The 16,432-nt window shown below is 43.7% G+C and overlaps 1 long non-coding RNA gene across 1 annotated transcript; it reads right to left on the bottom strand.

The window, feature by feature from the left end:
* Positions 1–2,478: 2,478 nt before the first annotated feature.
* LOC126508753 (uncharacterized) lies at positions 2,479–13,094 on the bottom strand. Its single transcript, XR_007593961.1, has 4 exons — positions 12,562–13,094; positions 10,691–10,823; positions 2,788–2,859; positions 2,479–2,572 (listed from the first exon to the last, which is right to left on the bottom strand). It is a non-coding gene; the product is annotated as an uncharacterized lncRNA (long non-coding RNA).
* Between the last annotated feature and the right edge of the window lie 3,338 nt (positions 13,095–16,432).

The following is a 16,432-nucleotide window of genomic DNA, read 5'->3' as shown; positions in this document are numbered from 1 at the left end:
ACGCAGTGGTGGCACATGCCTTTAATTCTAGCACTCAGCAGGCAGAGACAAGAGGATCTCTGTAAGTTCAAGGCCAGCCTGGTCTACCGAACTAGTTCCAGGACATCCAGGGCTGTTACACAATGAAATTCTTCCCCCTGCAAAGGAAAAAAAAAAAAAAACCAATTTACCAAGCAAACAACAGTGCCTAAATGTGGCTCCCTAGAACTCAAATAAAGCTGAAAACAGCAGCACGCCTCTATAGGCAGAGCTTTCTGTCCCACCAGTCGGCTTCCCATATAAGCACCAAGATATTTATTATTAATAAATACTCAGCAGATAGCTTAGGCTTACTGATAACTACCTCTTACATCTTAAATTAACCCACACTTTTTCCCTATGCTGTACCATGTAGCAGCGCCTTTTTTCAACAAGGGATATTTATCTCCTGCTTCCACTGCATCTCCCAGTGACTCTCTTTTATTCTGCCCTTCTTCCCAGCATCCTCTTAGTTTGGCTCTCCCAACCACTTCCTGCCTAGCTATTGGCCAGATAGCTCTGTATTAACAATGAAAAGAACATATCTTCACAGTGTACAAACGTATTATTCCACAGCATGCCTTTGTGATCCCAGGGCAATTTTTTATCTAACTTGGGGGTCACAATGTGTACCCCTGGTCAGGTCCAGACACCTGTCCTCAATAAGCCAATAAGAAGAGCTAAATTAGTGGAAAACAGGAAAAAGGACACTTATTTAATGTGGAAGAGACAGAGGCCCAATGACCCCTGAAGTTCTCCATGGTCCTTAAGTAAGATTAGAGTTTCATCAGAGGACCAAGGATATATACATCTAACAGGCCCAGTCAGAATGTGGTCCCACCATTGGTCCATCACTGTCCAAGCTTCAGCCTCATCCTGGAAGGTGATGTGACAATATGTTCAAACGGTGTTAAATCTCTTTCTAGGGCTCAAGATCCCACTCTAGCTAGAGCATTTTCCTTCTCTCAGCAGGAGATTCCTGGGGGGATTCCCGTTTCTTTGGGGCTCACTGCTTCAATAGTTTGATGGTTCAATTGAGAAATGCAAGCATCTCTTTAGAATGCCTTCATTTCTGCCATACTGTCTGCACAATTAGAGCAAGATGGAAGGTGGTGATGAGAAGCTCACAGGCCAGTTAGTCGAGTGTACACAGCGGCAAACAAGAGACCCTACCTCAAACAAAGTAGAAGGTAAGGACCAACATTGAACTTGTCCTCTGACCTCTATGTGCTTGCCTATGTGCACACACACACAAGATAAACCTTTTTATAAAGAAAAATAAAAGAAGCCTTCTTTAGGCCAAGGGAGTGAGAATGCCAAGTATGAGCAGCATACTTTGTAGTCTTTAGAAAGCACATCAATTCCAGATGCAGATGATACACTAGAGACTGCTCAGGGTGGTGTGGACAACGTTGCTGTTTAAAGCATCTAATACTACAAATGCTCACATGCGGAAAATTTTCTGCTGACTTCTGTCTACCAGCGTGAACCACCGAATCCTCTAAGATCGAGCTAGGGAACGTTGGAGGCCTGTTTCCAACCCCCTGGTGGGACACATTATAGGATGTGAAGAAGTGGCTCTTTTCTAGAGCTCCTTGCGTTTTTATTCCTCCCACAAACAAAATGGAAACCATCACAAAGTAAATAGATTCCTCAAGGTCCTAAGGAGGCAGCCCTTGCTGGGTTTTTGTGTAGTCAGCAGTAGGGTCTCAGTTGACGTTAAAGGGCCAGCTTCTAGTGAAGAACTCATTTTAGCTGTAGGAGATGAGCAGGAAACACAGGTCTTAAGACCCTGAAGATACGCTGGCAGAGTGAACAGTGGTGAACAGCAATGTCGGCCCCTGATTAACTTCGGTCTGTGTTGAGCATTCCTTACCTGAAAGTGTTTAGGACCAGAAGCATTTCAGATGTCTGTCTTTCAGATCTCTGGAATGCCTGCAGCGTGCTGTAGTGTGTTTGTTTTCTCTGTGCCTGTAAGCAGAGCAGATGTCATGATCTGTATACGGGCTCCCATGAGGTCGGCCTATTAACCATGGAGGCAGGGTCCATCAGACGGGTTCTCTGGAGGGGCGGAACCAGGAGGAGAGGAGAGAGGCAGAGACTGGGAGGCAGAGAGACATACACGGAGAATGATTTGTTAGATAGTAGGGGCTGGGTAGTCTAATAAGGAGCGTCTTTAGGCAATAGAGCAGCGATTCTCATCTGTGAGTTATGATCCCTTTGGGGGGTCCAACAACCCTTCCACAGGGATTGCCTAAGACATCTGCATAGCAGATATTAAAAATAATAGCATTAAAATGTATAACAGTAACAAAATTACAGTTATGAAGTAGCAATGAAGATAATATTATGGTTGGGGTCACCACAACAAGAGGAAGGTTGAGAACCACCGCAGAGAACCTGGTAGCTACTCAGTCCAAGGAGAAGATCCCTCAGTAGCTCTGCTTGGTAAGAAACTGGAGACTGTGTATTAGTGGAGGATGACCGTGGTAGCAGTAGACCCGGACTGTAAGTCACAATGCAATCCTCAGAGCTCCTGGTATCTGAGCATCCCCTTTGAGAAAGGGTATTCTCCTCTCAGTTAAAACTCTATGGAATGGCCCTCACAGAGAGCCCGGGGAATAATCTCTCAGGTTGATTCTGAATCACGCCAAACTGACAAATAAGAGCGACCATCAAAGGAAGGGTTGTCTTGTGAGACTATGAGTCCTTCAGGAGACACCAGAAGCCTCCCTTTCACAGTAAAGAAAGACTTTGGGCAGGATTTACCTGTGGTGTAGCTTCCTGTCGGCAACCAAGGGAATTCACCATAGTATAGATGGCTGTGGGTCCCCTCCGCTCCTGTAACAAACCCCATGAAATTGATCTTCAGTGTGGTTTTTTGACTGTCAATTCCCTCTCTACCTGGGGTGAACAGACATCTATGTACCCCCAGAAAAAAGTCATCCAACACAAACCCAATCTAAAAAATCCCTAATCCAGAAAGGTCTGAAACTCAGACCTTCAGAGCACCGTGTCAATACTCAAAACGTTATAGATTTGAGAGTAAGGATGTTCACCCTCTGCGTGTCTTTCTGGGATCCTCATTTGTTTTCATTTTTCCTCTGAGGACTGGGGTTGGTTGTAAACTAGAGGAGTAGCTTTGATCTTGTTGTTTTAAATGTGTGGGACTAGGCATTTGGGACTCAGAACTCTAAAGTGCTTTGGGCAGCTTTTTTCCATAGATAGCTAGTGTATCCATGAGCAACAGCAGGCATAGGGTGTAGGGTCCATGGGAGCTACAGTGGTCCTGTCTTCTCCCGCTCCTGCTCAACCTTTCATTTATGAATGAAGCCAGTGACCCCGATAATTGTCCCGCCCTTCCTTTCATTGTTCCTGATTTACACGTTGTAGTGGAACGGATCAGCGTTAGGTCCCCCCTGCAGCTCTATTCCTGACCCTGATTTTGCACTGGCTGATTAGAAACATGGTAGCAATCAGCTCTTGGGTACCACCTATCATCAGCCTTCCCGCGGATGTGCCCCTGCGTTAAGTCCATTAGCTGCAGGTGCCATAATGAGGGCGTGGAGACAAGATGACTTATCCAAACCCCGTCTTGTCAGTGTGCTGACAGAAATTAATAGATTCCGTGTTCATTAGCATACATCTAGCTGGAAACTATTACTAAATCCAGAACTTACAAGCTTCAGTGAGCAAATTAATGAGAAACCTTGAACACTTCAGAGACAGAACACAGTCAGTTTGAGCAGACAAACCTTTTGGTTAGAAATTACATCTTAAGCCGTGTAGAGTGCTGTACACCTATAATTCCAGCACTTGAGATGGAGGAAGGAAGGTTGTTGGATCAAGGCCAGCCTCCACTATATAGAAAATTCAAGGCCAACCCATGCTTCATATGCCCCCATTTGAGGAAGCGGGCTGGTGAGCACTAAGAAAATTCTTATGAAACATTTACATGACAGTTACCATATTTGAATGTGAACTAATCTATTGTTTATATTTTGAAGGTGAGTCTCGGCCTGTGTATTAGTCAAGGTTCTCTAGAAAAATAGAACTGAATATATATATATATATATATATATATATCATTTGTTAGAGTAGATTACAGTCTGTGGCCTAGCTAAAACAGCAATGTCTGTCTCCCAATGAAAATTCCTAGAATCCAGTTTTTTCTCAGCCCATGAGGCTGGATATCTCATTTGGTCTTCAACAGACACTGGAATCCAAGGAAGTAGGCTCTGATGCCAGTGAGAGAATGGACCTGCTAAAGGCCAGTGCAGGCAGGCAAAGAGCAAGAGATCCCTTCCTTCTTCCATCTCCTTTATATGGGCTTCCACCAGAAGGGGTGGCCCAAATTAGAAATGGGTCTTCCCACCTGAAAAGAGCCAATCAAGAAAACTCCCTCACAGGTGTGCCCAGATGCTCGGGCTTTAGTTAACTCCAGATCTAGTCAATTTGACGACCAAGAACAGCCTGTCTCCTACTGCAAACAGATCTTTACTGTATCAGAAGGTTTGTTTTAAGAACTTTCACCTTATAACTTAAAGACATGCGCGCCACTGTGGGAAATGCAATTCATGGTAAACTTTGCTGAAGGAATTTGTTCCTGAACACTGTAATCTCTAGTAGACAGCAGCATGCATTTGCTTCTCCTAGACTACATTCGTTAGAGGGTGATACAAACTACCAGTACTGCAAAAAGTAAACTCGTTATTAATTTCTGGCTCTGTGTCTAACCAGAAAAGGATCAAACGTTATGTCTTAAAATCAGGAGCACAGCTAAGCAAAACCCTAGGACTCTCACTGTGTTCAGGCCCGAGAAAGCTCTCCTCTCCGTTAAGTTTTTGATGAACAAGGAGGCTTGCTTAAATTTAGGAGAAATTATTCAAAGGATAATTTTTATGGCCAGCTGATTAAAGTGAGCGTAATACTTTCATTTTCCGTTGCGATCATAGAATTCTCTGACAAAAGCATTTTAAAGGAGAAGAGATTTATTTTTCACCCCCAGTTCCAGGATACTGTCCATCATGGTGGAGAAGCCATGGCAGCAAGAGCCTGGGGACTCCCGTATACTGTGGCCACAGTCAGGAAGCAGACATTGAAGGCTGTACTCCATCCAGTTAACCTTGACTAACCTATTCCAGACAAACTCCCCCAGGTATGCTCAGCAGCTACCCTCATCAAGACGACCCCAGAGGCTCATCTCTCAGGTGAATTCTGACATCAAATTTACAATTGAGATTAACCATCACAATGAAAATAGCAGCTTATAATGCTGTGCACAAATATCCCTCAGCCAGAAGGTGATATACACTAAGTGTTCGACAAATGTATACTGAGTCTGATTCTCCTCAAGCCAGTCTAGTTACTGCTTCTGAGGTCAAGGCGTAAGAGAGTCCTTCGCAAGGTCATCGAATCCCACCCCAGCCTGAAATCCCCTTTAGATTCTCAGTAGAGAAGTCAGGAAAGAAAGTCAGCTGCTTGAGATGGTGTGTGATGAGAAGTGTTGAAGTTTGGATGTGGTCTGTTCGTGTATTTGAACATAGTTCACAGGAGCTACATAAAGAAGATGGTAGTGTCTCTAAGATACTGCCTAGTGGGAGGCACAGGGTGCTGACTGCGCTTTGAAGGTATTAATGCCGGTCTTGTGGCATGTGTTAGTCCCACTTGGAGTGCCTTAGCTCCTCCAACAGTATGCTGATCTGAACGAGCTAGCCCCCTTCCTCCCTCCTCTCGTTCCCTTTTTACCAGGTAGTCTCGTTCTTTGCGTACACCCTCTCCTGTTTCTTTGTCTCGCTGTGATGAAGACAGGAAAGCATCTCCAAGTGTCACTGTCGTGTTTTGTGGGATTTTTTAACCACCACAACGTCAAACTACGTAGGCCTTTTGAAGAAAATATTCTACGTAGCCCCTCGTATTCTGTTTATAAAATACAGAAAATGGGCTAAAACAAGAAACCTGTGGTCTTTCAAATCACCTTTCAGTCTCATTATGTGAATGTAGTTTAGCACAAATTAAATAGTTACCCACAAATGCTTTCCTCTCCTGAAGTCATGGATTTCCCTATGCCCTCCCCAAAGTTACATATCCATAGTGTGGACTTCAGCCTCTGCCTAGCTTCTGCTTCAAAGAAGGGCACACCATGGTGACTGTAAATCGTAGATCTTCTCCAGCCATCGGCTAATCCCTACTTAAGTCTCTACACTCTTCACAAGGTAGCCCTCCTTCTCCGATGAAGGAGATGCCCACTACAGGACAGTGTTGGTAGGCAGTGTTCCCTCCATCACTTCCAGCCAGGCTGGCCAAGCTTTGATGAACTGGTGTGATGGGTTAGTATTTTCTCCTGTTCTGCCGCTCTCTCCTTCTTTTCTCAGACGTTGCTCTCCTGAGGACCTTGCATTGGAAGGCCTGACTCTTTGTCTGCTATGCAGAGGCAAACGAGGACAGCTGGTTTGCATTTTGGCCTTCATGAGTTGACTGCTTGAATGACAAACCTGCCCAGTACACCCAGGTGGATAAAGGGCATTGGCTGGAAGGTCACTAGGCTGCACTTACGGTTCTCAACATTTAGCCCCCCCGAAGAGGAGTCATTTCGCCAAACAAGACCTCCAGCAAAGCCACAGGCCGAAGAAAGTGGCTGTGCTGAAGCATCTGTGGCAGGCCACACGGTCTGAAGGAAATGGAAATCAATGGCCAGATAGATCAGCGGTTCTCAGCCCACACCTGCATCATAGCCCATGGGGCACACTCACAAAATACTCGCTGCTGATTTAGTTTGGCCTTATAAGAATTTTTCAGGTGACTTAGGCCGCTTGGGTTAAGAACTACTAAACCCTTGGCATTTAAGCTCCTTCCATCTTCTACTGATCTTTAATTCCAAAAGATGCCACAGGTAACCTTTTTAATTTTCAGGTGTAGTGCGAACATTTAAAAGGGGGCCCTCACCAGTCAAGGTTAGAGAACTGATCCTTGCTCTTACATACATAGATTTATTTTTAATTATTCATGTTCTCTTCCCAAAGCCAAGCAGATGAAATAGCAGGTGCTCACACTCCCTTGACCTTCTTTCACCCCAAGATCAAAGGGGTTCTCGTGTTCCTGCATCTTACTCCTATACTGCCAGATGTGCTTGGATTTAGCCCCTAAACTTGCCCAAAGTTAATTACGGAGGCCATCGAAGTGTGGGAAATCCACATTAACCCTACCTAGGCTGCTCAGAGGCAAACTTCAGAGGCATTATCAGCAGAAACCTGAGCTTTGTCTTTCTCCAAACTTCTATTTTAAAAGTCATAGTTGGAAGTGATAATGTACTTCCATAATCCCAGCACCCTGGAAGCTAAGACCAGAGAAGCCCAAATTGAAAGCCGGCCTAGGCTATACTGACTCAAAACAAAACTCCCATTGCTTACACTCTGTCTGCCTTTCTGGAGCTGGAGACAGATACTCTGAACAAACACATGCTTGGCTTCTGTGTTTTACCCTCCATCTGATCAGCAGTGGACAGAACAGAACCATGCAGTTCACAAATGCATGCATCAGCCCAAAGCACCTGAAAAATAACATGACTGCATGTCCTCTGATTGTTTGTGGAAGGGCACCCATTTTTAAGAATGTCGTTGGTTCACTTAAGAAATGTCCTTTTGAAACTGAGCAGTGGTGATGCACACCTTTAATTCCAGCACTCGGGAGGCAGAGGCAGGCGGATCTCTGTGAGTTTGAGGTCAGCCTGGTCTACAAGAGCTAGTTCCAGGACAGGTTCCAATGCCACAGAGAAACCCTGTCTCAAAAAAAAAAAAAAAAGTCCTTCTGAGTGCTCTATAGTGTGCAGCTTATTGTTAGAGCAATCCGTATGATACTCGGGATAAGTGATCAGCTGGTGCTCAGAGACCTTGTCACTCCTGGTCACCTACTCACTTTTAGATTCACAAAATCATAGTTCTGGACCCTCTTCTGTTAAGGCCCTTCACTGAAAAATTCAGTTAGACTCATTGATCTTAATTTCAACTTGATTGGCCATCTGAAGCCTGCAATAATAAAGTCAAATTCAATGCCTTCAGTCCCCAAGAATCAATGGGCCAATACCTGATACCCATGCAATTACATATGTGTTCAAAAATTAGGTGGCATTATTTGGTGGGTGCTCTGTAAGCGATTTTATATTGTATATATGATCTAATAATTTTCACCCAACAGCACATAACTATATTTCTCTTCAATAAAAAATATTTGTTGGAACATAATATGCACTAAGGGTTTGGGTCATACATAACAGCTAAAAGAATTTGCCAGAACTGAACATTCCACCAGATACCAACACCAAAATCAAAAAACAAAGCATTAATAGCAAACACAGACACACACCATCTCACATCCTATCAATGTGCCTTACCCCCAAAATCATCCCTCCCATACTGTCAGTGTGCCTAGCCTCCTGTCTGTCAGTGTGCCTAGCCTCCTGTCTGTCAGTGTGCCTAGCCTCCGACCACTTACTGAATCCCATCACTCTGCATTTGTTTGGGATGTTTGTACACTTTATACAAAAAGAACCCTACTATATGTGCTCTTTTGTGTGCACTTCATCTATTTCAAATTTGACTTTGAGAGTCTCAGTTGAGTTCCACAGGTAGGAATAATTCCTCTGTGTTCTCTTTTATGAATTGAATATTGCATAATTTATTCATCCATTCTACTACTGACGGACATTTTGTTTTATGGAAGGGGGTATCATTATGAACCTATCTGCTACACACACACACACACACACACACACACACACACACCTTTCTAAAATGATTACATCAGTTTACATGCAGGGGGAGAAGCATTCTTAACTACACCTGTTTGTTGTGTTTTAACCCATTCTGACTGATAGTGGTATTTGCAATGATTAATTTTTGTTGCTAACTCAATTATATTTGGATTCAACTAAGAGATATGCCTCTAGGAGAGGTCTATTTCCTGAAATAATTCACTGTGAGCTGAAGATCTTGCCCCAGAGGGGATAGTACCACCCTCAGCATCCCAAACAGGGAGAGGTAGGAAGAAGTTGTTGCTCTTTGCCTTCCTGCCTTTGTTCCTTGCTGGTGAGTGCATCTACTCTATTGCTGCTGTTGTTGTTTCTGTCTTCATCTTCCGCTGATCTAAGCGCTAATATAAAAACCCATCTTCTTTGCCCTTTCAATGTGGACTGAAGGCTGGTGTCTCTCCGGGTATCCTCTAGGCCTTCATGCCAGATTGGAACCATGGAGGCATCTTGGCTCATAAACTGAGCAACCACTGGATTCTCAGCCTATCCAGTGTACAGAAAGCCTTTGTGAGCTACTCAACACATAGTATGTAAGCCACGCCAATAAATCTCCTTTAATAATCCTCATCCATCATTATGTTCCACTGAAGAACCCAACAACAGCGACTCATTATGGTTTGTCTTGGTTTATTTCTGGCCACTAATACTGTTGGTCACTTTTTTTTATCCTATTTTCTGCGGATTTATTCAGGTCTTTTGCCCATCTTAAGACTTCAGTCCACTGAGACAATGTGGAATTTGCATAGCTTAAAGAAAAAGATAACTCCCACAGCTCCGTGCTTACTTGCTTCATGTTCATCATTTTGGGTCTAAAGGGATATTCGTATGAAAAAAAAAAACTTTCCTTTAGTCCCGCCTTAAACCATACTCAAAATCATTTCCAGTGCTGCAGAGACTGTAGATTTAAATGTAAAAAGTAAAATATGTTTAAGAAAAGAAAGAATAATATTTAATAACCATGGAAATGGAATTATTTCATAAACAGGACAAAACACTATGCATAAAATATAATGAGAGAAGAAAAAAGCACAGTCAGGTATACTGTTGTAATCATCAGCGAGGCGTCTAGGGCAGAGCTGCCAACCTTCCTAACGCTGCGACCCCCTAATACGGTTCCTCCTGTTATGGTGATCCCCGACCATAAAATTATTTTCATTGCTACTTCATTGCTGTAAAAAATTTTGCTTCTCCTATGAATAATAATGCAAATATCTGTGTGTTCTGAGGGTCTTAGGCGACCCCTGTGAAAGGGTCATTCAACCCCCTTTAAGGAGTCAGGATCCGCAGGTTGAGAACCACTGGTCTAGAGTGTCTGATGCTCATTTTTCCCTCCACAAATACAGACAGTCACACACTTAAGGAGGAAAGTCCTTAGTGTACTGTCGGTTAGTTACTCTTCTCACTGCTGCTTTCAAATCCCAGGCATTTCAGGAAGGCTTTCCCCTGGCTAACCCTTGGAGGGGTTGTGAGCCTTCGTGCGGAAAAGTCACAGAACAGCTGGTCAACCAGGAAACAGCAGTGACCAGGAAGCCCCCTAGGCTATAAAACCTCAAGGCCCACCCCCATGATTCACTCCTTACCCACCCCTAAAGGTTTCACAACTTCTCCAAATAGTATCACTAGGCAAAGACCAAATAAATACTCAGAACCTGAGCCTCTGGGGGGCACCTCACAGTTCAGCTACTGCACTCCCATATGGCATGTAGCTGCACTCTGAATGTTCTTCCTGCTCTTTAGTAATTTTTTTTCATGAATCAAGTTTAATGAGTCTAAGAGATAGTGATGGATTTGTTCTCATATCGGGACATAAAAGGAAAAAAAATCATGCCTAACACGACATGTCACCTTCTAAGCTGCATCCCTCACCTGAAGCTGGGTGACACCAAGGACTGCAGTGTACAGAAATTTCTAATTACTTGGTTGCCGCTAGTAACTGGGCAAAGCTTCCGGCAGCAACATGTGTCACGTGTCTTCTGCCCTGCGAGCCCACTCCAGTAACCTAGAAACTAATTGAGAATAAACAAGAATGAGTGAACGTGGCTTTCACTGAGAGTTTGGGTGTCACTAAAACACCAGGGAGAGTATGAATGACCATCAGGAGATTGGCTGAACACACTGGGATCAACCACAAAGCAAAATGATATCAGAAATTACAATGTGTTTTTTTAATTTCAGCTTTACAACACATCAATGAAATACTGTTGCAAATAAAACAGATTATAAGACTAGAATATTTTAAATGTAATATTCTATAATTGACTTTAAAATACATAAATCCCTATGTGTGCATGTATAGAACAATGCCTTGGGAACTCATGCCGGCATGTTTATCTGCAGGTGGCAGGATTATGGGCATGTTTCTTTTTATCTCTCACAACTGCATTACCTGAATTTTTAAATGATATTCACATATTGTTTTTATAATAAAAGAAATGGTAAAAAAAGGTACTTTAATTTAAAAAATACCTTAAATTGTTGCAAAAAAAGATAGTTCTGGAAAACTCAACTCTGTGGAGCTTGTCTATTCCTCTGACAGAAGGGCGAGCTCTCATTGTCACTGTACACTCCACTAGGACAGGGTCTTAGCCTGGATGACGCAGCCGTTTGGTCTAGGCAGCTCTCTGCTGAAGGGGACGGCTCCAGGCATTTCAAGTGTTTAGCTGTATCCTGGCCTCTGCCTACCCGGTGACATTACTGCTTCTCACTGCTTCTCCCTACATTACGACATCTCACTACCTCTCCAGGTGCTGTCATGGAAAGTTGTGCCCCTCACGGTAATACTGGCATGGTCAAGGGCACCAAAGGAAAACTGTCAACCGATACCAATAACAGCAAAAGCAAAGGCAAAGCACAAAAATAATGCCCATTTCCAGAGCAGAGTGATTAGGGTGGAATTAGATTCAGAAAAAGCCTTATCATGCCTTGCCTCCATTATACAATTGGAAAATCGTGTTTGGGGAAATTCTAGAAACAAATGCCCCAAAGCCCATCAATGCCTTCTATCACCATTCAGTAACAGGAGGGGTGTGCCAAGAACATGTCTCCTGGATTGTTACAGCACTGAGTTGTGGAGATGGTCTTGCTTGTGGTTGGTAGGCTCAGGGGGAAATGGGTCCAGTTGATAAAATGATAACGAGATTTAGTTGACAATTTTCTCTGAGTAAAATGTCGAGCTTGTAAATAATTTAAAAATAGCCTGTCATTCAATTGCAGCGCGTCCTTTAAGAAATTTTAATCGATGCAAAACACATTTCTCAGACACCAGCTCTAACCCCTGTGGAAAGCAGCTATCTGGCTGAACAAAAAAGCTGTGGCAGGAGCAGACAGTGTGGCAGAAGGTGACCGAGGAAGGAGCATGAGCCTTAACCCCAGAATCCAATAGCATGACAATATTCGGCAACCTGGAGTTAGCGGTTGTGACAGAGCACGGTGTGGAAACACGTGACTGGCTCAGCTCTTTGTTGCTCAAGGGCACCGAGAAGCTGAGGTTTCTGCGGACTCGTCAGAGAAAGCCAGCATGCGTGTGAACTGTGCGCAGTTTGTCTGCAAATGGACTGTTGGTGTCTCTGCCCAGTGTTCAGCATTACAGGTGAGCAGAAAAAGGAGGGGCATACCAGATGTCTGAAATTAGGGTTCACTGTTCCTATGAGAAAGCAGGTGCACATCACGAGACTTGGAAAGAATGGTTTTTGCTGACCCCCACAACTGTCATTAATCCAAGCCAACCCCCTTCCTACCCAGCATCCATGTCAAACAGCGAAGGATGGAGACCATTCTAAAGTGACATGCGCGGCCTCAGGGATCTTCCAGGCCTCTGCTTTCCCGAGGCAGGGGTGTGCACAAGAACTCAGGCACCAGGAGTCTCCCTGCCTTCCAAGCCCCGCATGCCAGCCTAGCGTCACCTGACTCAGCTGAACTTTCTACCAAAGGAAGGCAATCAGTGACCAGCCACAGTGCCAGGAGACTCTGCCAAGAGCAAGAGCCAGCCGTGCCCCTTCAGTTTGGCACCAGAGTAGAAAGGACTGGGCTCGGCCCCTGCTTGAATCTGGAATCCATTTCTTTGTCTCTTTTTTTTTTCTTTCTTTTTTCCTTTTCAACAACTGACGCAGATTATGAAGACATCTAAGCTGCCAGCATGGAAGCTCTGGTTTGGGAAACGAACCAACACAATTAGAGAACAAGGACATCCCCTGAGTACTTAACCAAATTTGGGTAGCTGTTTGTTTTTAATGAATTGATTATCACCGATAATCACGAGGTACACGTATTGATTTTCATCCCTTAAATCTTAGACGGTACAGAACCTGCGAAGCTGTTAATCCTGATAGATTTAAAGATAATAGATAATGATGCATTATTCATAAACGCTGGCCGGCGAGATATCCACTGAGCAACTGTTAATCTCTCTGTATCCTTTTCATATTCATCTGTTATTAGTTTATTTAAACCAGATTGCCAGAAATATTTAGAATGATAATTTTTAACATCCACCCATAGAGCAAATATCACTTCCTCCTTTTGGTCCAAGGCAGGCATGGAGATTTCCCTCCCTCCCTCCCCCGGCCCAGCTTATACACAAGCACAAGACGTGTGCACGTGGCTTGCCTCTGTTATTGACTGTCAAATAGTTTCCAGCCTGTCTTTGTCCCAAGGTCAACCAGACACAAGTTCTATATTTTTTCTTTGTGGAGGAAGATTTCTTCATTGGTAAGCATATTTAAATTCCCTAGCAGATACTGAACCAAATTTGCCCAGGCTTGAGCCTTCCTTGGCCTTTCACTCAGGGCTAAATATTAACGAATAACCATATCAGACAGTTTTTTGTGAAATATTAAAGATTATTCTGGTTACATGGCTTCCATATTCTGTTTTCTGTATGAAAACCCAAGGCTTTTTCAGGAGCCTCAGTGGCGAAGGGACTAGGTTTATAAATTGTTGCCTATGGACCTCCTGGGACTTAAACGGCTCAGGGCAAAGAGCAGCTGATCTTGGCAAAGGAAGAGAGATAAATAATGCTAACCTCCAAATCAGCTCCCTAAAACTGCCACTGTCAACTCCCTCCAGCGGTTATGAATCTGGGGGCAGGTTGCCATGGCATCGACTCTCACTCAGAGTCCAGTGGTCTTGGTCCTTTCTACTGGGGAGAGAGAGGTTCCCAATCCTCACAGCACATTCCCCAGACAGAGACGTCTGTTTTCCTTTTCTCTTCTCTCTCTTATCCTGTATGCACACTAAAGAAACCCAGGCCAGGCCAGTCGGTGATTATTGCCACAGTGCTTATACTTGTTAGTGTCTTGTTTTTAACCACTTTATTCTTAAGCCAGTTACCACATCATCCCTGCAAAGAATAAAGTGAACCATCTTGTGGAGACAGAGGCTCGGAGGAGAGAAGCATAAAAATGTCAAGAGTGGGGACCTGGGAACTCGGGGGTGGGGCTGCTTGTCATTTTCCTGGAGTTCCTCAAAGAGCTCTGAGCCCTGCAGCTTCAGAAAGAGGATGTGCTCCTCGGTGGGAACCCTGAAAGAATGAGGTACACCTCCCTTCACGGGGGACACACAGCCACAGTCTGAAAGACTAGCTTTCGCCAGACTCCATGCTACCTGTATCATCTTGCCGATCAGTCAGTCCCTCGAGATAGATGGTGTCAGCACCTCTTTAAAGGGTGGAAGCAGTATTATCCTTCCTGCTGCACTAGGAGAAGGTCCTTCTGAAGAACCTGGTCCTGATGGAATAAGAAGGCGGCAAGGTAAAGAGGGAGCCAGCTGCAGTCACATCCTGGGGCTAGCCACTGGGTTCTGTTTACTTGACAACTCCCTGTCTGAATATTTTAAGCCTCTCTGGGCAATTCCAGTGGAACCGCATGGATCCTAGGTAGAAAACATGTGGCACAGTCTACAAAGTCCTTCTCTGGGCATCCTTCACATACATAGCTTTGCAAGGCCAAGGAGAGCAGCTACTCAACTCTGACTACAGCTTTCTACACTCTATAGACACACATTCAATTTCCTCATAGGTCACTGCTTATGAGCACATAATTTCCCTTCTTAAGAAAAAGAAAATCTTATAAAACTGACTCAGTAGTTGCACATAGAAGCCGTTGCAGCTCACCAAATAGTGACTGTTTGCTTTTTTAATACATAAAGCTTTTGCAATGTATTTAGATAACAACTCTGTATAATCCGTTAAAAAAAGTATACACAATCTTTGCTCAAAAAGTTTATACTCCAGAGTGTATAAATGGAATGGGCATAAACGAAACCTTCGCTCCACAAATTGAGTAAAGCTCCTACACAGAACAAGCCAGGACTAGCACAATTCAGACTGGGAGAATCATCTCCGCTCGCCCTACAGGAATGTAATAAAATTTACAGTGCTTTTCTCCTATAAAGAGCTCCCCAATAACATTCTGCTCACATCCCCTAACGTGATAAAAGTGTGGTCATCTCTGTTTCCAGACTCAGGGACTTTTGTGCAAGGCCATGATCTGTGACAGAGAGCATAGAACTATGCCAAGAAAATGCAAGTCATCAGGATTGTTGTGCCCAAATGTTTTATCACAATCCTCGGCCATTAACACTGATAAAGATCCATGTGTCTAAACGGTCTTTGCCTTTGATTCCAGCTGTGCCCAGGTAGGACAAGACTGTGTACCATTGCTTTTCCAACCACAGTTTTACGTTCTCAGATGGGTAAGCGAGGATAGGTGAATCTGAAGGGCTGCTTAAGGAAATCCCAAGGGTGAAAGAGTTTAGAATGGCTCCACACCTCTCCTACTGGACAGAAGCATCTGTTTCCCCTCTGGCACGCGCCCCAGCCCCTCACTAAATCACCTTGCGAGGCGTGTGGTAACAACACGGAAGCAGTTTCCATAAATTCAAGTTTAAAGGGGATAGTACTCAATGTTAAAGAGTTCAATTAAATCACTCTTTACAAGGCATTTTTACAATTTCAAACCGTTCCCCAACTACAGCTGCATAGGAAATTAATTACTGCTTTAGTAGTTCATCGGTGACTCATGCAAAAAGAGATTCTTACTCCAAACAAGCACACCCTTTTGTTTGGAAACGTTAGAAAGGACGTGGAATTGCAGAGGAAAACACTCTTGCTAACTTTGCTGCTTGTCTCGTCCTCTCCTGGCAGAAGTTACAGTTCGGCTTCTATTGATGTCCACGGTGATTTGTCACACTGCCTGTGTGGCACTAGCTAAGGTACCTGAGGACAGGCTGAAAGTTCGAATCGGCCAGGGACAGTTGACTATTAATCCAGTAAAATAAGCTTTGATGTTTTGGGTTACATGGTATATAATATATTAATTCTATTAACGTGCAATAGAAGATAGAGTGTATTGATGCATTAAATGTTTATTAATATAATATAGCAATATGATATGATATATATTAATGCATATTAAACATATGTACATAATTAAGAAGACAAATAAACTGTTTTGTCTTCTATAATGTTTTTAATTGAAACATAATCATGCCACTTTCCCCGGCTCTTTTCTCTCTCCCACCTCTCCTAGCTACCCCCCCTTGAACGGCTTCCATACCCTCTCAAACTGATAGCTTCTTTTCCTTTGATTATTATTGTTACATATGTGCCTA

This window comes from Alexandromys fortis, unplaced genomic scaffold, assembly GCF_014885135.2.
Source record: "Alexandromys fortis isolate MF-2015 unplaced genomic scaffold, M_Fortis_MF-2015_v1.1 scaffold_40, whole genome shotgun sequence".
Lineage (NCBI taxonomy): Eukaryota > Metazoa > Chordata > Mammalia > Rodentia > Cricetidae > Alexandromys > Alexandromys fortis.
Note: the sequence above shows the minus strand (reverse complement) of the source record. Positions and strands in the feature narration are given on the sequence as shown.